This window comes from Dermacentor variabilis, chromosome 2 (genome assembly GCF_050947875.1).
Source record: "Dermacentor variabilis isolate Ectoservices chromosome 2, ASM5094787v1, whole genome shotgun sequence".
Lineage (NCBI taxonomy): Eukaryota > Metazoa > Arthropoda > Arachnida > Ixodida > Ixodidae > Dermacentor > Dermacentor variabilis.
The window spans coordinates 3672375-3697662 of record NC_134569.1 but is presented as its reverse complement, the minus strand read 5'-3'; the positions used below and the strand labels follow the sequence as shown (position 1 = coordinate 3697662).

Genomic DNA, 25288 nt, shown 5'->3' with positions numbered 1-25288 from the left:
GCAGGTTGCCATTATATCTCAAGAGAAAAGTGTATAGCAGCTGTGTCTTACCAGTACTCACGTTCAGGGCAGAAACCTAGAGGCTTACGAAAAGGGTTCTATTTAAATTGAGGACGACAGAACGAGCTATGGAATGAAGAATGATGGGTGTAACGTTAAGGGATTAGAAGAAAGTCGATTGGGTGAGGAAACAAACGCGAGGTAATGACACCGTAGTTGAAATCAAGAATAAGAAATGGGCATGGGCAGGATATGCAATGAGGAGGGAAGATAACCGATGGTCATTAAGGGTTACGGAGTGGATACAAGGGAAGGGAAGCGTAGCAGGTGGATACAAGGGAAGGGAAGCGTAGCAGGGGGCGGCAGAAAGTTAGGTGGGCGGACGAGATTAAGAAGTTTGCAGGGACAAGATGGCCACAATTAGTAAATGACCGGGGTTGTTGGAGAAGTGTGGGAGAGGCCTTTGCCCTGCAGTGGACGTAAGCAGGCTGATGATGTTGATGAAGATGTCAGCGGCTCAGCAATGCGTGAAAAGTCCTTGACAAAGCGCCTGTAGTAGGCACACATGTCAATGAATTGACACGCTGCCTTCTTGTTGATAGGCTGCGGGAACAATGCGAGGGCAGCTGTCTTCTGCGAGTCGAGGCGTACCACAGATGTGCTGATGACGTTGCCTAGGAACAGAAGCTCATTGTAGGCGAGGCGACACTTTTCCGGCTTCAGAGTGAGCCCTGTTTACTTGACGGCCTCTAGTATAGTCGCAAACCGCCTGAGGTGATCGTCGAAATTTCCGGCGATGATGACGACGTCATCCAATTAAACAAGACCGGTCTGCCACTTCAATCCTGCTAAAACCGTGTCCATCCCGCACTGGAACGTTGCAGGCGCAGAGCGCTGTCGAAATGGCATAACGTTGAACTTATAGAGGCCGTCTGGTGTGATGAATGCGGTCTTCTGGCGATCTCTCTCGTCTATTTCTATTTGCCATTAGCCAGACTTGAGGTACATCGACAAGAAATATTTAGCGTTGCAGAGCCGATCCAGTGCGTCGTTTGTCCGTAGAAGCGGGTATACGTCCTTTTTCGTGATCTTGTTCAGTGGACGATAGTCTACGTAGAAACGTAGGGTTCCGTCCTTTTTCTTCACCAAGACTGCAAGAGATACCCACTGGATTTTCGACGGCTGGACGATGTCGTCGTGCACCATTTCGCCGAGTTGTTGCCTAATAGCTTCACGTTCTCGTGTCGAAATTCCATAAGGGCTCTGGCGGAGGGGTCGACCGCAGTTTCCGGTTATTATGCGATTCTTTGCGACTGGGGTTTGCGGAATTCTCGAAGACGTCGAAAAGCAATCTTTGTACCTTTGGAGCAGACTTCTGAGCTGTTGCTGCTTCAATCACGGAGAAACTTGAATTTATATCGAAGTCTGGTTGGGGAACTGTGGTCGTCGGGGTTGATGCGGCTGAATCCGAGAGGACAAACGTATTGCTGCTTTCCACAATTTCGTCAATGTACGCGATCGTCGTGCCCTTGTTGACGTGCTTGGACTCCTGGCTGGAGTTTGTCAGAATCACTTTCGCTTTTCCTTCGTGCAGTGGAGCGATCCCTTTTGCGGCCGAAGTTTCACAGTTCAGTAATAGGCGTTGGTCGAGCGTGATGATGCCTTCTACGTCTGAGCGTGTTTCCGTGCCATCGGTAATAACACTGCTGGAGTGAGGCGGGTGTTCACTTGATCTTCTAGCGTACTCAAGGCGTGGTGACTATGACAGCTCTCCGGCGGTATCGCTTGATCTTGCGACAGCGTTATCCACTCGGACTTAAGGTCGATGATTGCGCCGTGTTGGTTCAGGAAGTCAATGCCGAGAATGACAGCTCGTGAACACTGTTGGAGGATAACGAAATTGGCAGGGTAGTTCCGGTCACGAACTGTAATTCTTGTGCAAATTCAAGACGGCGTTATTAGGTGTCCTCCAGTGTTCCAGATTTGCGGGCATTCTAACACAGTCTTAACTTGCTTCAACTTGGCGGCTAAGGGTCTACTTATGACTCAGTAGTTGACTCCTGTGTCTACTAATGTGGGGACTGTGTGGTCGTCGAGGAACACGTCGAGGTCGGTGGCTCTTTGCTTTGCGTTGCACTTAAGTCTTGGCGTCGGATCACGGCTGCGTCGCGTTGATGTGTGGCTGGTTCGTCGAGTCGTCAGGTCCTTGGTCGGTGCATTCTTTGCTTCCAAAGTTCGTCGGAATGGCGGCGTGTCGTTGTTTGGTCGTTTAGATAGTGCCTTCGGCGTCTTTGTCAGCGGTGGAGGATCTTCATCATTTCGCCGAACAGTAACCGTACCTCCATCGATTGCTGCTTTTAGTTTTCCGGTTATGGGCTGACGGACTGGCCACAGGCTGGGCCAGCGTACGGTCGGTGCTGCAGGGACAGGTAGCGGCCTGGTGATGGTGAACCGGATGGTCGTCGAGGGCTCCACTGAGTGTTGGCCAAGTAATCGGCGATGTCACGCGGGCGTTCACCTTGCTGAGGGCGCGGTGCGTGGAAGGCGAAACCTCGCAGTTTCTCGCCCGGAAAGAACATCGGCGTTAGCTGTGGCCTGCTTCCCCGCAATGGTAGCAGAGCGGGTGGGGGTCGGGTGCACTGGGCGGCAGGCAGGCGTGCTGTCGACGGCGGCGGCGGCGGTGGACGAAGGAACTGCGGCGTTACAGGGCCCTGGCGCGGTCGCGGAGGAGGACCTTGACGGCGGGCGACGGGTGCGTAGGTAATCGTTACCCGCTGGGGCTGCGGTGAATGTGGTTGCACCTCAGGACCTCCAAGCAATCACTGTACCTCTTCTTTGACGATTTCGCCGACTCAGGCCACTTGAGGCTGCGACTTTGGGTTCAACTTCTGCAGCGCTTCCCGTGCGACGGCTCTGATATTCTCGAGCAGACCGTGGGTGGCCAATGACTGAACTCCAGCGTAGTTTGTAGAGTTCGTGCGGCGGTTGAATTGCCGGCGCCGCATTTCGAGTGTCTTCTCGATGCTGGCGACCTCGCGAAGAGACCCGTCGACGGTCTTCGGTGGCTTCGTATCATTCCGGCCAAAGTTCCTCCTACACACCACGCATGAGTAGGCGGACTTCCCTTCAGACATTTTTGTGTTGGTGTGGCGGAATGGACAGTTCGTTTGCTCTGTGAAGATCGCGTACGACGCTTGTGAGTGTCTGGAGGAAGCCGCTTCGGAACAGGCCCCACTTGGTTAACGTGGCTTCTCGGCTCTCGAACCACGATCCTCCGGGTCGTCTCAGGCAAAAGTCCGTGCTCCGGGGAAGACCTCGCTGGTTCTTGGCGACGTTGGTGTTGTCTTCCGCATTCGGGCGTGGGTCACGGCTTTGTGAAGGCGTCCGGTACATTAACTCAAAACACTTCCACCAGATGTTACGTAGAAGTGACAGTGAAGAAAGTACCAAAACCGGGAATTAGGAAACTAGCGTTTTATTACGCGAACTTGTGCCCTCCAAAACAGTCTACACTCAACGAACGGCGACAGCGGCGAACACAGTCAGCCATCGTCGAAAATCTGATCTGCGGATCAAGCCCTTCGGTTTTTATAGATAAGTCATCGAAGGTTCCAGAGTGATCGCTGGTGCCCGCGTGTATTCCAGAGAGTTCTACACATTTCGTGTCTCACGATGAAATCAGATTGCACAAGGTTCGGTGACAACAGACCGCGGATAGAACCATCGAGAACTTTCGAGAAACTTCCTATACATGCAGGCGCCTCCTGCGCTGTGCGGTAACATTTATTAGGCGGTGAAACGTGGACAGCCGATAAACAACTACAGGTGTAAATATATTGTTACGGAAGGATGAAAGAAGACAGAGGAAGAAGAAGATTGCGAGACGCTGGCTGCTGCGTGTTGTTGGTGTGCAGCGATCTTGTCTACGCTGACTCAGCCTGTATATATATATTGTAAATACAGTCTTTATGCATTTCTAACATCCGTGTAACATATTGGTGGGAGGTGCGAGGTACCACGGCTGGAAACGGAGCTCCGCAGTGGACGCCGCATCACCCTCGGCAGAATGAATGACGGTGAGCACGCGGGATCAACGTCGTTGCCGCCTCCAACGTCACCGTCGCCACCTACCTGGATGTCGCCTTCGGTTGTGGTTGTGCTACACAAGGATCCTGGAACTTTCTGCGGGATCGATGGCGCCGACGTTGAAGAGTGGGTGACTATGTATGAACGCGTGAATGGAATCAACAGATGGGACCCTACGCTTATGCTAGCCAACCTGTTGTTCTACCTACGAGGCACGGCAAAGGTGTCGTACGAAAACCAAGAAGGGGAGCACACCAGCTGGGACTAATGAAAAGAGAAGTTGACAGAGTTGTTTGGCAAACCAGCCGGCCGTAATATTGCCGCAAAGCAGGAACTGGCCTCCCGTGCGCAATCCCACACGGAGCCATATGCCTCGTACATCCAGGACGTGCTAGAACTTTTTCGTAAAGCTGATCGCGACATGACAGAAGCTGAAAAGGTCGGGCACGTACTTAAGGGCATTGCTGACGATGCCTTTAAGGTGCTCATGTGCAAAAGCTGTTCTACAGTTGATGCCATCATTAAAGAGGGCCGCAATTCGAGCAGGCAAAATGCCGACGCGTCTTGCAACAATTCACCAGACTTCCCAATACTGCCGCAACGTCGAAGTGTCAAGATCAACTAGCACAGCAGCACATGTCCCCATCACAGGACGTGATGCGAATCGTTCGACATGAACTGGATGCGACGGCGCCCGCAGCTTTCTGTTCGCGTAGCCCTGATGCTACCAATTTTTCGGTTCCCTTCGTACAAACCATCGTTCGCCAGCAACTTGAAAACATTCGATTTCAATCTGTCCGTGCGGTCGCCAATCCCAGAGCTAACCAACGCCCTTCTACAATTTTCGATCCACTCCGACGCTTTTCTCCGCGTTATTGCAACGCGACTGAGTGGAGAGCTGTGGACGACCAGCTGATATGTTTCACCTGTCGCCGCATTGGTCACATCGCCCGATACTGTCGCAACTCGTGGCGTCAGCACCTCGCACGACAAACAACCTGAGAAATTTCAATGGAAATTCCCGCAATGTTTCGCCCACTGCCGAGTCCAACAGCGCCGACAACTCTGCTAGGAACACGTGGTACAGTCGCTCACCATCGCCGCGTGGACATCAGTCGCGCTCACCGCGAACACGTCGCCCATCTGTGGCGAACGGCCCATCTTGCTGTTCGCCAGAGTTACATCGCCTTTCGTCTATGTTGGTTTTGACCGCAACTTTTCGGAAAACTAAGAAATGCAGCCCTCGAAGGTGGTGCTGTATTGCATACTACCGCAGCAAATCCTCTGTCCGTGCCCAGAAGTAGAAGCGTCATTGACGTTAAAATAGACGGCGTACCTGTCCAAGCACTGGTAGACACTGGAGCGCACGTTTCTGTGATTAGTGCTAGCTTACGTAGACGTTTAAAGAAGTTCCTCGCCCCAGCAGCACCCCGAGTGCTTCGTGTGGCCGACGGCGGCGTGCACAGATCATGAACAGCAGGTTGCCATTATCCCTCAAGAGAAAAGTGTATAGTAGCTGTGTCTTACCAGTACTCACCTGCGGGGCAGAAACCTGGAGGCTTGCGAAAAGGGTTCTACTTAAATTGAGAACGACGCAACGAGCTATGGAAAGAAGAATGATGGGTGTAACCTTAAGGAATAAGAAAAGCGCAGATTGGGTGAGGGAACAAACGCGAGTTAATGACACCTTAGTTGAAATCCCGAAAAAGAAATAGGCATGGGCAGGACACGTAATGAGGAGGGAAGATAACCGATGGTCATTAAGGGTTATGGACTGGATTCCAAGGGAAGCGAGGAGTAGCAGGGGGCGGCAGAAAGTTAGCTGGGCGGATGAGATTAAGAAGCTTGAAGGGACGACATGGCCACAATTAGTACATGACCGGGGTTGTTGGAGAAGTATGGGAGAGGCCTTTGCCCTGCAGTGGTCCTAACCAGGCTGATGATGAGGATGATGTACTGCGCGTTTATAAGTATAGCCGGCCGCCCTACTTCTGTTCTGTTTGCTGGGATCGACAACTGCCCTCCCTATGTTATCCTTGGATTGGCCTTTTTAGCCACTCATTCTGCTCTCATTGACTGCGCCACCGGCGTTCTTCAGTTAGAACTATCTCAACTCAGCGATGTTCCTAGTACCGCCCCACCATGCTTGTGCTCGCTTCAAGATGTGCGTCTGTTACCCGAGGGAGTCACTTACGTCACTATGACCGCCCAGCCACAGGTACCTGACGGTGAATATGTGCTTCGCTCCATCGTCGACGTGCTTGTGAACCGGAACGTTGCTGTTCCGCATACGCTGGTCACGGTTAATAATAACGACCTCTTTCTACCGTTTATGAATTTCAGCCTGTGCCATCAAGTGATTTTGGCCGCATGTTCTTGGTCAGCGTTTCTAGTGGTTCCGAATTTGACATTGAGAGTCTGAATGCCGAGAGTGGTTTCTTAGTGCCAATTGCAGCTCACAGCTTAGGGTCTTTCACGGAAGACCTTGCGAAAATGATTACACCTGACCTCACCTCGGCACAAGCCACGGGCATACGTTCCCTGCTTGAATCGTACTTTGACATCTTTGATTTCGGCGGCAGGCTTTTAGGCCAAATATCTGTTGTTCACCACGGTGTAAACACTGGCGACACGAATCCTATTCGTCGGCGTCCCTATCGGGTATTGCATGCTGAACGTCGAGTCATCCAATTAAAGTGGACAAAATGCTCCGCAAAGGGGTCATCAAGCCAGCCCTTGCGCCTCGTCTGTCGTGCTTGTGAAACGAAAGATGGTACCTGGCGTTCTTGCGTCGACTTTCGCTACTTAAACAAAATCACGCGAAAAGACGTCTACGCACTACCACGCGTCGATGACACCTTAAACTGCTTGCACGAGGCTAAATACTTCTCGTTCATCGGTCTTCGATCCGGAGAGAAGATGGCCTTCATCATGCCGAATGGCTTATATCGGTTCAAAGTCATGCCCTTTGGCCTATGCAATGCTCCTGCGACATATGCACGTATGAATGGCTCTCTTCTGCGAGGCTACAAATCGACGACCTGTCTTTGTTACCTTGACGACGTTATTGTTTTTTCTCCCACGTTCGGCAGCCACCTTAGCCGACTCGCTGCCATATTTGCGCTCTTCCGAAAATCCGGCCTCCAACTTAACTGCAAGAAGTCTCAATTTGTCCATCGTCAGATTACCGTGTTGAGACACCTGGTTGGCGCGTCCGGTGTTCAACCAGACCGAGAAAAAGTTCGCGCCGTACGCGGTTTTGCAGTGCCACGGTCTGCTTCTGACGTGCGCTGCTTCGTCGGCCTGTGTTATTACTTTCACTGTTTCGTCAAAAACTTCGCAGACGTTGCTCGGCCTTTGAGAGGTCTTCTAAAGCAGAACACGGCATTCCCATGGGGCCCGGAGCAGGCTCATGCGTTCGCCGCTTTCATCGGGTTTCTGACGCCCCCCCCTCCCATACTTGCCCACTTTGATCCATCTCCACCAACTGAATTAACACTGACGCAAGCGGCCATGGCATCGGCGCTGTCCTCGTCCAACAACAGAATGGTACCGAGTGCGTGATAGCTTTCGCCAGTAGCCTGTTGTCACCTGCCGAGAGAAATTACTGCATCACCGAGCGGAAGTGCTTGGCTTTAGTTTGGGCTGTCGCCAAGTTTATTTTTTATTTATTTCATATACCTCACAGGCTCCAGAAGCAGTATTGCGTGAGGGGGGTGGTACAGATAACAATTGTGGAGCAAAAACACTTTGTTACATAAATATGAACAGAACGAGAATCAAATAATAATCAATGAACTCGAAATAAACAATGATAAAAAGAAAGGAAGGTAAACGAACAGTAGTTAGCTTGTCAGTATACAGTAAAGGAAACAACCTTAGAACAAATGCTTACACAAATAACTAACAATGAAGTTAAGAGCAACAAAACTAAAACAGATACCTGTTTTTAGCTAAGTACTAGCCAAATATTGCACTGATTTTTTGTCTAAAGGTTAATGGGTCGTTTATGTCAGGGATGTTATCAGGAAGACCATTTCACAGTGCAATCGCACGTGGCAAAGCTGAGCAGTTGAATGCATTGGTGTGACCGAAGATGCGTCGGAAACTGAGATGATTATACAGACTTCTAGATGTGCGGGAAGGACGAACGAGTGGTATAGTATATGGGCGTATATTATGCATGATTTTGTGCAGAAGACATGTTCCGACCATATTTGGACGGCCGCACGTTTTCGGTCGTTACAGACCACCATGCGCACTGCTGGCTGTCTTCCCTCTGAGACCCGACAGGAGGTTTGGTCGCTGGGCTTTGCGGCTCCAGGAATTTTCATTTATTGTCAGTTACAAGACTGGACGCCTCCACAAGGACGCTGACTGCCTCTCTCGTCACCCCGTGGATCCCCCTGATCCTGCTGCGCATGATCCGATGACCTGCGTGATGGCTTTTACTGACATGACCGACATGTACGCTGAAGAACGCCATGGATCCTTGCAGTCCATCATTGCCGGAGTGCAATCTGGCAGCACTGACGGCACGTGCCGCATGTTTGTGTTGCACGACGGCAGCCTCTACTACCGCACTGACGGCCGTGAGTTCCTCCTTGTCCTTCCTCGTCATCTACGATCCATCGCTCACGAACAGCTTCACGATGCACCGACGCCGGAACACCTTGGAGTTTTACGTACATGCGACCGCGTACGACGCCGGTTCTTCTCGCCTGGTCTCTACCGTTCTGTGCGTCGCCATGTCGCAACTTGCGAATTGTGTCAGCGCCGGAAGAAACCTCCCCTGCCACCTCTCGGACGACTCCATCCAATTGAAGTTCCCTCTGAACCATTCTTTCGCGTAAGCCTTGACCTGCTTGGCCCTTTTCCGACGACCACTAGAGGGAATGAGTGGATCGCCATCGCTACTGATTACGCGAAACGCTCCGCGATAACAAAGGCGTTGCCGACTTGTTGCGCTACCGACGTCGCCTATTGTCTCCTTCATGCAGTTATTTCTCACCATGGTGCGCCTCGACAGCTACTTACAGACCGCGGCCGCTCGTTCTTGTCTAGAGTTGTCGACGACCTCCTCCGCTCTTGTGCCACTGAGCATAAGCTGCCCACCGCCTACCACCTACAAACGAGCGGTCTCACGGAATGTCTCAACCAAACCATCACATAGATGCTGTCGATATTCTTCTCCAACGACCACCTTGACTGCGACGCCACGCTGGCCTACGTGACGTTCGCGTACAACTCGTCCCGACATGACAGCGCAGGATATTCACCCCTTTATTTTTTCTATGGTCGCGACCCCAGATTTTCGTTTGACACCAGCTAGCACCCCAGTTTGTCCCATGAAGATAATAATTACCACAAAGAAAAGACTAATTACGCATGTGAGAAACCAACTAACTTCTGTGAAGTTTGGTGTGACTGTTTGTTGTAAGCATTTATTTCAATATAATTTAAAAACTGAACCTACGTTCGAGGACCTGCAAAAGTGTTGCTCCAATACAGGCCCAGCGTACTTTGTAAAGCACTGCTGTACTTCTTGCAAGAATAAAGTTTTATTCACGAAAGTTATCTAATACAGTGATAGTGGGAAGATATCTTTGGCAACCAAAAATAAATGAAATACAGCAGATACATTTTTTGTGCCTTTAGGGTTTAATAGAGAACAGGGAGTGGAACTAGCTCCTTGGCTGTAGCAAAATGTTCCAGCGCGCGTAAAGCGCCGGCATTTTTCATTGCAGGAGGGGCCGCCTTTGTTGCGCAACACTAATTAGCTTGAAACAGCACACCAGGTTTCAGAAGTGGAAGCTCCTTGAATCTTGTACGAATTGCGCGATACGTTTTCTTATCATGAGCGGCATGCTTTGAGCCTTGTTTTAACGTTTTCCGTCTCAAGTGCTCTAGCAGAGGGCTCAGGTGGCCATCTCAATCGCTTTCCGGACCGGTTCGGAACGGTTCCTCCTATAAATTCCGGTTCGGATTCAATTATAAGGTGGCGAAAAAAATAACGGTTCCTTCAGTTCCAGTTCTACCGAAAGTAAGAGTTCAGCTGCGGCTTTCTCTGCAATTCCGTTTCGGTTCGACTTCCTGGGCCGCCTAACGTACAGCACGTAAACTGAGATGGCCCGAATTGAGCGCCTAGGGATGGCGAGGGCGCCGTGCTTTTAATGCGTTAGCTTTCTTTAGGTAACATGATCTTGGATTGTAGCGCGAAGTGAACAAGGACACAGAAAGAAGCAGACAGGACGAGCGGTAACTCTCAACTAAATTTTTATTAAAACGAAGAACACACACACACACACACACACACATATATATATATATATATACATATATATATATATATATATATATATATATATATATATATATATATATATATATATATATATATCATCAGCCTAGTTACGCCCACTGCAGGGCAAAGGCCTATCCCATACTTCTCCAACTAATCCGGTCATGCACAAACTGTGGCCATGTCGTCCCTCCAAACTTCCTAATCTCCTCCGCCCACTTAACTTTCTGCCACCTCCTGCTACGCTTCCCTTCTCTTGGAATCCACCCGTAACCTTAATAACTATTGGTTATCTTCCATCCTCGTTACATGCCTTGCCCGTGCCCCATTTCTATTTTCTTGATTTCAACTTAGGTGTCATTAACTCGCGTTTGTTCCCTCACCCAACCTGCTCTGTTATAGCTTAACATCACACCCATCATTCTTCTTTCCATAGCTCGTTGCGTCGTCCTCAATTTCAGCAGAACCCTTTTCGTAAGCCTCCAGGTTTCTGCCCCATACGTGAGTACTGGTAACACACAGCTGTTATACACTTTCCTTTTGAGGGATAGTGGCAACCTGCTGTTCATGATTTGAGAATGCCTGCCAAACGCACCCCAGCCCATTCTTATGCTTCTGGTTATTTCAGTCTCATGATCCGGATCCGTGGTCACTACGTGCCCTAAGTAGATGTATTCCCTTACCACTTCGAGTGCTTCGCTACCTATCGTAAACTGCTGTTCTCTTCCGAGACAGTTAAACAATACTTTAGTTTTCTGCAGATTAATTTTCAGACCCACCCTTCTGCTTTGCCTCTCCAGGTCAGTGAGTATGCATTCCAATTGGTCTCCTGAGTTACTAAGCAAGGCAATATCATCAGCGAATCGCAAGTTGCTAAGGTATTGTCCATCAACTTTTATCCCCAATTCTTCCCACTCCAGGCCTCTGAATACCTCCTGTAAACATGCTGTGAATAGCATTGGAGATATCGTATCTCCCTGTCTGACGCCTTTCTTTATAGGGATTTTGTTGCTTTCTTTCTGGAGAACTACGGTGGCTGTGGAGCCGCTATAGATATCTTCCAGTATCTTTACATATGGCTCATCTACACCCTGATTCTGTAATGCCTCCATGACTGCTGAGGTTTCGACTGAATCAAACGCTTTCTCGTAATCAATGAAAGCTATATATAAGGGTTGGTTGTATTCTGCACATATCTCTATCACTTGATTGATAGTGTGGATATGCTCTATTGTTGAGTAGCCTTTACGGAATCCTGCCTGGTCCTTTGGTTGACAGAAGTCTAAGGTGTTCCGGATTTTATTTGCGATTACCTTAGTAAATACTTTGTAGGCAACGGGCAGTAAGCTGATCGGTCTATAATTTTTCAAGTCTTTGGCGTCCCCTTTCTTATGGATTAGGACTATGTTAGCGTTCTTCCAAGATTCCGGTACGCTCGAGGTTATGATGCATTGCGTATACAGGGTGGCCAGTTTCTCTAGAACAATCTGACCACCATCCTTCAACAAATCTGCTGTTACCTGATCCTCCCCAGCTGCCTTCCCCCTTTGCATAGCTCCTAAGGCTTTCTTTACTTCTTCTGGCGTTACCTGTGGGATTTCGAATTCCTCTAGGCTATTCTCTCTCCCACTATCGTCGTGGGTGCCACTGGTACTGTATAAAACTCTATAGAACTCCTCAGTCACTTGAACTATCTCATCCATATTAGTAACGATATTGCCAGCTTTGTCTCTTAACGCACACATCTGATTCTTGCCTATTCCTAGTTTCTTCTTCACTGTTTTTAGGCTTCCTCCGTTCCTGAGAGCCTGCTCAATTCTATCCATGTTATAGTTCCTGATGTCCGCTGTCTTACGCTTGTTGATTAACTTAGAAAGTTCTGCCAGTTCTATTCTAGCTGTAGGGTTAGAGGCTTTCATACATTGGCGTTTCTTGATCAGATCTTTCGTCTCCTGCGATAGCTTACTGGTTTCCTGTCTAACGGCGTTACCACCGACTTCTATTGCGCACTCCTTAATGATGCCCATGAGATAGTCGTTCATTGCTTCAACACTAAGGTCCTCTTCCTGAGTTAAAGGCGAATACCTGTTCTGTAGCTTGATCCGGAATTCCTCTAGTTTCCCTCTTACCGCTAACTCATTGATTGGCTTCTTGTGTACCAGTTTCTTCCGTTCCCTCCTCAAGTCTAGGCTAATTCGAGTTCTTACCATCCTATGGTCACTGCAGCGTACCTTGTCGAGCACGTCTACATCTTGTATGATGCCAGGGTTCGCGCAGAGTATGAAGTCGATTTCATTCCTAGTCTCACCATTCGGGCTCCTCCACGCCCGCTTTCGACTAACCCGCTTGCGGAAAAAGGTGTTCATTATCCGCATATTATTCTGTTCTGCAAACTCTACTAATAATTCTCCTCTGCTATTCCTAGAGCCTATGCCATATTCCCCCACTGACTTGTCTCCAGCCTGCTTCTTGCCTACCCTGGAATTGAAGTCGCCCATCAGTATAGTGTATTTTGTTTTGACTTTACCCATCGCCGATTCCACGTCTTCATAAAAGCTTTCGACTTCCTGGTCATCATGACTGCATGTAGGGGCATAGACTTGTACCACCTTCAATTTGTACCTCTTATTAAGTTTCACAACAAGACCTGCCACCCTCTCGTTAATGCTATAGAATTCCTGTATGTTACCAGCTATTTCCTTATTAATCAGGAATCCGACTCCTAGTTCTCGTCTCTCCGCTAAGCCCCGGTAACACAGTACATGCCCGCTTTTTAGCACTGTATATGCTTCTTTTGTTCTCCTAACCTCACTGAGCCCTATTACGTCCCATTTACTACCCTCTAATTCCTCCAATAACACTGCTAGACTCGCCTCACTAGATAGCGTTATAACATTAAACGTTGCCAGGTTCACATTCCAATGGCCGAAGCCGGCTACGTTGCCGTCGATCCAATCCCGGTGCCGCGCAATTCTCCACCGGAAAATACAAAAAAAAAACCGTGTGTTGAGAAAATTGCACAAACAGGCCTGGAGTGCGGCCTGATCCCGGTGACCAGAACCGGTAACGCACTCTCTCACCAGAGCGGGATTGGCCACCCTGGTGCAGTACTTGGCCACAACCTCCTATATAAATACAACAATCAAACCCCGGCCTTCAGAGCTGTGACGCTGCAGAGGGTGCTAAGAATACCTGGCTACAGACGGATATATATATATATATATATATATATATATATATATATATATATAGGTGATTGCAAGAACAGCAGCATAAGAACGTGACAAGGTAAAAAAAAACATCAGGTTAAACATATCAGGAGGTATGGAAGTCAAAAAAGGAAACACAAAAACAAATTTCTTGGGTACTTGACGCAGTTTCCGGGGACTATCTATGTATGTTTGTATGTAACCACTTTCCCTCCTACATGAGTCACCGGGTAGTCAGTGGTCGAATGGGTAGCGCATCGGGCAGCTGTGCTGAAATTACGGGGTTGGAAACCACCGAGTGGACCAACTTGGGTCACTGAGTATGTGGCAATGTGTAGATACGTGCCACTCGTCAACGAACCTGTTTCACGCCGACAGGGGTCGCTGTAGAAAGGGGGCTGCGCAGGTAAGTCTGTTCGACGGAACTCTTGGACGCCGACTTGCAGTACTGGGTATGTGTCATTCAGTCTATGCTGGTCTCCAATAAACCTCGTTGATGCCAACTTGGGTCACGTGGATATGTGACGCTTTCAATGAACGTCTTTGACGCCAACTTGGGCAACTAAATATGTGCCACTGGAAATGTGCCCCTCTACAATGACAAAGATGATCCCTTAAATTTGTCCGATGCTGAGCGTAAACGCGCCCACGTAACAAATGTTCCTCAAAAATCGCCAACCGACGCATTAGCAAGCTGCGCCGCGAGTGCACTTTCTATGAGCTGCTTTTCAAAGCGCCTTTCGCGACAACGCTCGAGCGAGCTCCGTAATGAATGCACGGAGTACAAACGAAGCACTCGCCAACTTGGGTCTCCGAGTATGTGACAGTGAGTGTGCGTCCGAACGAGGGAACAGTTTTCAGTCTTCGCCGGCCCCAGCACACCATGCTTTCAAAAATTAAATTATGGGGTTTTACGTGCCAAAACCAATTTCCGATTACGACTCACACCGTAGTGGAGGACTTCGGAAATTCCGACCACCTGCTGTTCTTTAACATGCACCTAAATCTAAGTACACGATAGTTCTCGCATTTCGCCCCCATCGAAATGCGGCCGCCGTGGCCGGGATTCAATCCCGTGACCTCGTGCTAAGCAGCTCAATACCATAGCCACTGAGCATATACGGCGGGTACGCGCCATGCTTCCGATATCGAAAGGCACGCGCGGGCTTCACGCCATAGGCCACTTTAGGGCACAGCGTGCGCAAAAAGAAGCGCGAGTGAGGTGGGAGGTTGCCGTCTTACGCGTTTTTCAGCGTTTGCCACGCACCGGAGCGCCGTGTGTTTTGGATTCCATGCGCAGGCTTCGCTGCAGCCGATCGAGATGGGGCCGAGTGTTCCTAGGGAAGCGCGAAAGAGGAGTCCCGCTGCATTACACGCCTCGTTCACAACTGGTTTCGGCGGTGGCAATTATGTCGTATTCATTCAGTGACAACGTATCACCGTCGACAGTCATCGTGAGATGGGTTCTGCCTTTGTTCATGTAGCTTCGCCTTTCAACGCGTTCACCGCGCCTCTGAGAGCCTATTGCCTTGCATTCTCACTTGAAGTGTGCAAACCAAAACTGCGCAACGCAGGTCGCATATGCATGCCCTGCGAAAATAAGCACAAATGTGATCGAGAAGTTGAATCTCAGTACTTGGTCCCATGCGCTCCTTTCATTCGCCGCGGCAAGCAGAAAAATTTTCGGACTATCGCGAGTTGCGCCCGTTTTCTCTCGCTCCAGTTCTGAGAATATGTACGTAAGTAGAGGAGGATTTCATTGCTTAAGGCGGCAAGCACAGCGTATTAATTTGAGCAAGGGAACCACGCAACTAGGCCTTCATCTCGATTCATAGTGAATAAACGCACGGTGATTAAATGCTAAGGAAAATATAGAAAAGCAGCACAATGCCATTCTACATGCGTGGTGAAGCAGCGACCGCTTGTAACGCTTTGGGACGGTTCTCTATCTCCTTGGTGCACGGTTGTGTAGGTGTGCAGTAGCAGTATTACAGTGCAATGTAGCAATATGCACTGGCGAAGGTATCGCATGCTCTTTTGTTTTCCATTCTATAAAGCCTGCTTCGATAAACTCTGTAGTGTGGTCCTGACTTTTCAGCGAACGCATCACTATAATAGATGTTGCATGTGCAAGCTTATAATGAGGTGTGGGAGTGCATTCTTTTTGTATGGACTAAAATACAGTTTTCGTGAACATAGTTATCGTGTACTGTCGGAAGTATCTTATTTTTCCTTGGCCTGGAAAAAATATCAGTGAAAATGGGTGCCTCCACAGTCAGTCAGGCACGTTTTATTTCATTTACAGAAGAAATGTTCTAGCCACTAAATAGCTGGAAACGCTTAAACAATTGCCCGTATATATATATATATATATATATATATATATATATATATATATATATATATATATATATATATATATATATATATATATATATATATATATATATATATATATATATATATATTGTCGCATTCGCAGGCTAAACGGACACTTTTTCTAACAAGTTTTCGTGGCGTAGCTAATTTTCCATTTACATAGCGCAAATGTAATCATAATGCTGCATGACGTGGTGAAACTCAAAATTTTGGGGGGAGAGGGGGGATGGCGCGGATGTATTTTACTACTCACAATAAAAACACAATATAAATAAATGTCAAGTGAATGCTACTGTTTGTTTCTTACAGCAACACCCGGTCCCTAACTTCGTCTGCCTTGCCACTGTCGGTAGCATTCCGATTTCATTTGATACGCTCATTTCGGTGTTCCCTAGGGTGTTGTCAGTGCTGCAACACATTCCTATCTTCGCATGCAGCAGCGAAGTGAGAAGGCAGCACAGAACAAGTGTCAAAACAGCAGCTATGCGGGCAGCTAGCTAGCTGTGCCCTAGAGTGATTAAGTTCGTTTTGCCGTGCCTTTGGACAATAATGCAGCGTTTTGCAAGTAAATAGATGGCGCTTGGCGTATCGAATATGTCCTATTGCGTGGGACTTTCAAGAGATCATATCCGGCATTCGGCAGAGGCAATCGGTTTTAAGAACAGGATTTTCACAGAAAACACCAAGTAATGGGCCAGTGTCTTAGTGCAGATAAGCGTTAGAAAGTTCAAAGCATCTTTCGTCAAGAGAGCAGCTGAGTAGTAATTCACATGAAAATTGAGTCCTATATTTTCCAGAGCATTTCACTGAAAAAACAAACAAATATCGGGTTTCGTATTGCGTCTGCAATATTATGATTCAAGCTCCTAAATGTTCCGCGTCTATGAAACTCCAAAACTTAAGGAAATATTTGGGATAACGTCATGCGCAGAAACACTTACTTGAGATACTCGGTGAACTCTTCATCTGCATCCTCAGTGCGGTTCGAGCGCGCCTCGCTGACATCGCGGATCACAGCCCGGGCGACAATGCGCGCCCGCTGGTCGCCCGTCAGCAGGCGCAGTGCCGCCGTCGACGACACCGCGAGTGCGAGCTCGCGACTCAGTGTAGCGTAAGGGTTGTGCCACGCCTCCACGCTGCGGTTGGCAGCCATTGGAGAAAAATGTAAAAATGGCGAGAAGAGGGAAGTCAGTCTTAACGCGAGAGATGTGGCTTACGGCTAGATCTCGCACAGCCTGTCGATACCAGGACGGCAAAGGAGGCGACAAACTGAGACGCGCTCGTCGCCGTTCTTCGCCTCTTCCGCTGTCTTTTGTACAAGTCTGCGCTCTCAAAGATCAAGGGTAGCTCACAGCATGCCCAATCTAGGCTAAATATATAGCAATGTCTGCCGTGTATACAGCCTTTACGGAAAGTGAACGGTGCTGACGACTTTCCTATCACCACATCTCATCTTGACTGCAAGTTCAGGCGTTATCTTGGCGGTCTTCTTAGGATTAGCATTTATAAACTTTGTGGTATTCGTTATTGATCTAGAGAGGTGATGGCCTAGCCACCAGTGTGAAACCGCCGCTACAGTAAACTACAGACAAATCACCATCTCAGTGGTTTGCACTGGCATAGCTTCAGTCACCTGTCAGCATATATATTCTTTGTAGCTTGGGCAGCTTGCTGCTTGTAAATATTTTAACACATATCGACTCACACCAATAGGATAACCCGTCAGGACGACGAAGTTTGCAAGGCTTGAACGCATTACCAATTGTCACCCATGCGGCTCTGCTTTGCTTGCGGGAGTTCAAGCCTTTATGCATTTGAAACGCTTATAGAGTTCACTGACGACCGCGGTAGAACGGTCTCGTAAATATTTCTAGGCTCACAATGGTGCGCAACCCAGAAAGCGAGGGAGCTGCCTTAATTGAAGACTTAAGTTCAAGATGGCAGGTAAGGGAGGTAAGGCACTAGGGAGGACAAATATTTAGTCAACATGCCGGCCAAGGACTAACCTGTCAACTACTCGACCTGAGTCCGTGTGTATGTGAGGTAGAAAGCTGAATAAAACTATCCTGCTTGCAGTCTCGCCAAGTTTGGGTATCGTCAGGCATGCCGCCGCGTCTAGCTTGTGTAGGAGACCCAATCTTGCCAGCTTTCCGTAGTAGAGTATAACAGCTTTAACCAGGGAGCGCGTTTGGGCCAGCCTCTGGCGAACTGCCTCTTGACACGTAAATGCGCGAGCTTGACTTTGGCAAAGAGCGAGGTTGAAACGAAATTTGACGAGTTGTTTTGCTATGGTCGAGCAGACCGAGGGATACAAATTCCGTGCTGTTCAAAAGGTCTAGCCAATACAGAGAAGTTCCCGGAAATATAAAGCAATGAGCTGACGTGTAATACACTGTTTTCTTGTACCCGGGAGTGACCAGCAATCGACTTGACACGCAATCTAAATGCGGCTGTGTACAGAAATATTTGTCCCGAGGATGCTTAGCAGGGTGGATCAGCGGTCGCGAGAACACGGTGCGCAGCCAAAGTTCATATGCAGTTCTTATTGGCCAGGCACATAATTTGGTATGACAGCACCCTCCACAACGGCCTTCAGTTCCGCAATGCGCCACGACGGGATGTGCTAGTGCCAGAAGAGGGTGGGAGGAGCGCTAAGGTGAGGGACCACATGCGGCTAATTCCTGCTATCTACTTGTGGGTGCACTTGTGTTTAGGAACCATTCGCCCGTGGCCTCGTCGAGTTCTATTCACGCCGTCTAAACTTGCAGCACGCCGTCATACCTTCTTGCTTCCCTTTGCTCTCCTTGCCATTCACCAGTGCTCCAGCGCATTTTACATTCTGAATCTGTTTTCGTGTCCTTCAAGCTTGCACCATGGCGAGTGCCTCGGTTCTGCTGACGAATTTGACGTGAGCTCTGTCTACGATGCGCCTGACGACTCGACTTCTCTTCAGGTTGACGCCATAGCTCTTCCTGTATCCGCGACAGAGCTGGCATGTGACAGAACGTTTGCTCGGTCTATTGATCCCAACCTCACTTTGAGTCAGCGCGCGCAGATAGCCGACCTCCTAAACCGATTTCGTACTTCTTTTGATCTCCAACAACAATGTTCTGGCCATACCTCCACAGTCGTTCATCACATCGACACCGGCAGCCACACGCCACTACGCCAGCGTCCATACCGTGTGTCCGCAACGGAGCGCCGTGTCGTCGACGAGCACGTTGGAGCACGTGCTTCAACGAGGCATGATACAGCCTTCACACAATCCCTAAGACTCGCCAGTAGTGCTGGTCAAAAAGAACAAAAAATGGGCCATTTCGTTTTTGTGTGGACTATAGACGACTCAACGCGATAACTCGGAAAGACGTCTATCCTTTTCTCCGCATCGAGGACGCACTGGACTGCCTGCAAGGCGGTAAATTTTTTTCGTCCTTGGACTTTCGATCCGGTTATGCGTCAGGCATAAGAGTATTCGTTACGCCTGACGGCTTGTATCAATTTATCGTCATGCCCTTTGGCCTGTGTGAAGCCCCTGCCACATTTGAACGAATGATGAATAACATCCTCCGGGGCCTCAAATGGCATACATGCCTGTGTTATCTCGATGACGTTGTCATTTTTCCCCGGAATTCTCACCTCCTTCGACTCGCCTCGCCGATACTGGAATCCAGCTCAACTTGAAGAAATGTCCCTTCGCCGCTTGCCAGCTAGTAATCCTCGGCCATGTTCCTTCGAAAGATGATGCGCTCCCAGATCCAACCTAACTCCAAGCCGTCGCCGAATTCTTACTGCCGAAGACCACAAAAGAACTCCGCAGCTTCATCGGATTGTACTCATACTTTCGCCGTTTCATCCGCAACTTCGCTACCATAATTGCGCATTTGACACAGCTTCTCGCGGATAGCCACGACCTCTCGGCCTGGCCGCCAGCTTGCAATGGCGCATTCACGACGCTGCCTCGCCTTCTAACGTCACCCCTGATGCTCCGACATTCCGACCCAGGTGCTCCGACAGAAATACACACGGATGCCAGTGACGTCGGCATTGGCGTTATTCTAGCGCCACGAAAGACTGCATTCGATCAATACGTCGTTGCCTTCGCCAGCAGCGCACTCGCGAAAGCGGAAACCAGCTATTCCGTTACGGAAAAAGAATGCTTGGCTATCATTTGGGCCACAACTAAATTCCATCCTTACCTCTAAGGCCGCCCATTCGACGTAGTAACTGACCACCATGCTCTCTGCTGGCTGTCGTCCCTGAGGAATCCTTCAGGTCGCCTTGCTCGATGGGCGCTCCGCCTCCAAAAGTATGATATTCGAGTACTCCGTCACCCTGGCCGTAAACATTCGGACGCGGATGTCCACTCTCACTCCCCTGTGTCATACCAGCCCAATTATCCAAACGTACCAATATGCGAGCCCTACTTCCCACCACCAACATGATTTCGGAGCAGCAGAAGGATCGGTGGATTGTTTCTATGCTGGCTTTTCTGTCAATCCATCAGCTCCTTCTCCTGCCGCCGCGCATTGCATCGCGAAGCCCACCACTTTTCTGTTCGTGACGGGCTTCTATACTGCCGCAACTACCGCTCCGACGGCTGCAAATGGTTACTCGTGGTCCCTCAGCAATTGCGTTCGGACACATGTGCAGCATTTCACCGTAAGCCCCCATGCGCGCATGCAGGAGTTATAAAAACATACACGCGCCTGCAACTCCGTTATTACTGGTGCGGGATGTACCAATTCATCCGCCAATAAGTGCGCTCCTACTTCACTTGCCAACGCCATTCCTCAGCTCCTCCACTGCAACCACTGCCTTGCCCGGCACGCGCTTTTGACCGCGTCGGCGTTGATCTTTATGGGCCCCTTCTGAGTACTTCAAACGGCAACCGCTGGGTGATTGTGGCGATAGACCACCTTACGCGCTCCGCGGAAACTTGGCCTCTGCCCAACGCATATGCGCGTGCTGCTGCCTGGTTCCTTCTGCTTAACCTCATATTTCGCCATGGAGCCCTCAGAGAATTGCTGAACTACAGTCTTTCTCTCTGACGTTATAGAAACCCTACACAAGCAACGATACTTAATTCACCGTTCTACTACTGCATACCACGCGCAAACTAATGGTATCTGACGGCATTCTTGGCGATATGATAGCCATGTACGTAGCATCTGACAAGACGAATTGGGACTGCGCCCTACCCTTCGTGATGTATGCTTGTAATGCCACCACACAAACCACTACGGCCTTTCCCCCGTTCTCTCTTCTTTACGGACGCGAGCCTTCCTGCACAGTTGATACAATCCTTTCGTGTCACACTGACAAAACTGAGGCACCTATCCTATCAGAAGCTGCTGCACATGCGGAAGAGTGCGGAAAGGTCGTCCGCACATTTAGTTCGGAAGATCAGCAGTGACAGAACCACCATCGGGATATTCCTACTCCTCCTTCACCATACGCCCCTCACTCACTAGTCTGGCTTTGAGTTCATGCTGCCAGCCCTGGACTTTCACCCAAACTCGTTTCAAAACACCAGGATCCCTACCATGTAGTCAGCGAAACGTCTTCTGTGAACTATTTTGTAGAACGCATTGAGCCACCTTCGGATAAGCGCCGTCAAGGCCTCGAAATCGTGCACGTTCAGTAACTAAAGCCTTACATCGATGCACCTGTGCTATTCTGCCCGTAGGTCGCGGGAGGGGTCTTCTTCTCCGGGAAGATAATTTTACTGGAGAAGAACGAGAAATAGTCACTGCTTCGAGGGATACGACAACGACAAGTTTGGCCGAAGCCGTGTGCCTGGATTCCCTGCGCTGTGTGACCTCTTGCTGCTAGCTATGCGACTCTCCGAGAGCTTCATTAATTCCTCCAGAACACCACTCGATAGTTTTTATATTGGCTTACTTGAATTAACAGTTTAGTTTCATTTCTGCTCACTGATTGCATCATCTTTCTGTTTTTTTATTAGGTAGAAGTTAGTAGTGAAAATCTTTTTCTACGAAAGAGCCAGAACGGTATTATTGGAAAGATGGGGCACCGTGGTGTGGCTCTCATGGAATGCGAACTTTCCTACCAAATGGAAAAAACGCATTGTGACAAAGACAGAGGAGGCTGTGGGGGCATATGGTGCAGGTCTTGTCTGTATGCATGGCGTGGTACGTTCGTGAATGGACCATCCAGAGCAGGAGAGAGAACTGGTACAGTTGCAGCTCAGCAAGCTAGTATGCTAATAAATAAGGAAAATGTTCACTTACGTTTGAATTTATCTTACACTCACAACGGGAACATGATGCACAGAGAGTCAATGGGTTGAAGAATATGGACGACGTAGTACCTTTAGAGGACAACTTGGAAGATTATAGAGACATATCTGAACAGCAGTGGCAATGAAGCGACAAGAACTGCCCCAATTTTAATACCAAGAACTCCGGCAATATTAAGTTTATTCGAACAGACAGTAACCTCGGCGGTAATTATTCAACGAGTAATACCCATTGTAGGAAAATTAGAAACCTGAACGTATACCTGTACAAAAAGTCTTAATCAAATATTCTCCAATATAATCTGATAAAGGAGACGCGGAAATGAGGTAAAACATAGCACTTTGATGGTTATAATACATTGAGACGGTGCGATAAATTTGGAAACTGGTAAAGATGCCAGCGCTAGGCCTTCGCAACTGCCATTCCGTGCCAAAAGTGGGAGGACCTGCATGTGAGGTTTCGAACTTCGGTGAAGGTTGGTGGGCAGTTTGGCATTACAGAGAGGCACGTAAAACAACCAGAAAAGTCAGAGAAGTGCAGATCAATATTAGTTTTGAAGAAACGCTCCACAGCAGGGTTGAATAAGTGGGTGAGAGTATTGAACAAATATCCAAACTTCAAAAGCATGCACACGGCAGAATGGGCACAGTAAAAAGCGCTCAAGAAAGCTGGCGACAAAGTTGTACACAGCAGAGAAGCGAGTCCCGTATAAAGGGTTAAATGAAACTGTGTTTTAGAAAGACTGTACCGGTTAGGAGGAAATTTGCTAATTCTAAATGGAAATAAGGAGTACTATGGCACACCTCGTCGAAATTTAAGATTGATTAAGTAAACCTAAAATTAACAGTGAACAAAAGGCATTCGTTAAACTAAGGAAGGTAACCACCTAACTACATATATTAAAGATCGCGTTTGGAAGAAAAATAATTAAGATGGTGATAGAATCAGCACTAATCCCATGAATACAGGGTGTTATTTTAAGCTATAAGCATTTTTTACACAGAAGGCTACCAGCACAGCAAACGCGGCGTTCTTGCAGCGTAGTTGCTAGTTACACGAGGAGGACATACTTTGACTCTAATAACGTGAGTTCCAGAAGACTAATTAAGAAAAAATTCTTGAGTATGTTAAGACGGTTATTCACGCGTTAAGCTAGAAGTAAGAAGCCGAACTCGTTGCGGAGAGGTTTTACCCTGCGGGCAGCCAGAACTGGCCCCATACACACCTGTGCCGAACCGGACTGATCGGCGGCACTTGTTTGTTATATAATTAACTTTCCTATTAGAACCTTGGCAATAGTTGTTTACATAGCATAGTAGGACGCCGTCACATTTTGATGCAGTCCCCACTATTAAAAATTTGGAAGTAGCACCTAATATGGGATATTAGTCATCTAATTTCTACGCTCACTCTAGGCAATTTCAAAACTAAGAGCGCCGGGAGCGCGCACAAACGTTCTAACGATGAAATCTCAACATTTTTTTTTCATCTCCTGCATGAACTTTGCGACATAAATTCATTGCATTTGGTAATTGAACTTTATTGAACGACGGTATTGAATAATTTTCTGGTGTTACGCACTTTCCGCTGCTTAACATGTGGATTTGCGGGGGTTTCTGGCTTTCCTGTTCATTGCGTCGAGTTCACTGGAGTCCAAAGCCCACATTAGCGCAAAGTTTGCTTGACGCAAAAATTACCATTTAACTCAGACACCCTAGCAGCATCGAAGTGTTGGTTTGCGCTAGAAGCATAATCTGTCTCAATATCTCTTGGAGAGGAGCAGTACAATCGTTAAGTGTAGAAGGACGAAGTTCTATGCCACTGGCGAAATTTCAACGGCACGTGATCCAACATCGCGCGAGCAGTTTAAAGTTTTATTGCAGACAAAAAAATCTGTGGGCTTCAGCACTTGCGTGATTTCATAATATCAGAAAACAGCGCTGCATTGCGAAAAAAACAATGAAAGAACACACAAAAAGACATGTTGTCCATTTGGTTTTTTCGAGTGATTGCTGTATTGTGTTGATTTTCAGCTAAGAGGTAGCCACTAGCCTCAAAATTGGCCTTAATAAGGCCTTTCTTAAGACGTTTTGTTTCTCGAGTTACGAAATTTCTGCAATTTCCTTTCATTCTCAGGCAACTGATTTTCTTTTTCTATACAGGATTAAAGTATGAAAGGTAGACACTAATAATAACGCAGAAGAAAGCAAACTCCCGGCTCTTCAGTGCAAATATAGAGTGGATCAAAGCACCGGTAAGTGAAAATCAGGCCCAGAATGGCCGTTCATTGCAGTGCTCAAAGATCATATGCTGATGATGAAGCACACGAAGAAAAAGCTGATATTTTGCCAGCACAAAGGTGGGTTAGGGCACAGAAAGAAACAAGTGTGTGCAATATTGCTCGCATGCGGATGAAATTGAAGCACTTCCACGCACTGTAATATCTCTACTGGTATACACACATTCAAGAGCCCTCTCACTCATTTCTGCTGATTTCGCAAGAGTGGGAAGTCACTGAGTTAGCTTAGGCGAGTACAGATGAACGGAAGTGCAGCTGAATGCCAGTAAGTGTGAGGGCCACTAATTAGTACTCCTCAGTGCCAGCTGACATTATGGACGAAATGTTTATTGCCTGCCAGTGTGAAGAAATGTGACTATGAAATAAAGCACAAGCCCGAGCACGTAGAGTCGATTTCGAAGAGCACAAGTATACGTGAAATGCGTTTGTGCAGATCGTGGAGAACGTAAATGAGCGTATTTTGCTCGCTTTAGTTGCTTTCTCAGAGCATTACGTGTGTTCATCTATTGTCGTAGCTTCAATACTTCGTTTACACTACGTATGCGCTCATTTTACTTAGATTAAGTTAGGGTGGATTTTGGTGCTAATAATGGCAGTGAACTTCAAGTGCAGTGCTGAAATTTCAAAGGTCAGACACATTAGCATGTCGTTCACAATCTGTTATGACTGCCACACATGACAGGCGTGTCATATAGAATGCTCTGCTTTCTGCAGTAGATCACCGACACCTAGCTTTACAATGTTTGGATGGATA

The 25288-nt window shown here is 48.2% G+C and overlaps 1 long non-coding RNA gene across 1 annotated transcript in view; it reads right to left on the bottom strand.

The window, feature by feature from the left end:
• Positions 1 to 16930: 16930 nt before the first annotated feature.
• Positions 16931 to 25288, bottom strand: part of LOC142570796 (uncharacterized) — a 63440-nt gene continuing 55082 nt past the window's right edge. Inside the window, exon 5 of the long non-coding RNA XR_012825677.1 lies at positions 16931 to 17111. This is a non-coding gene — a long non-coding RNA (uncharacterized LOC142570796). The remainder of the gene's footprint in view (positions 17112 to 25288) is intronic.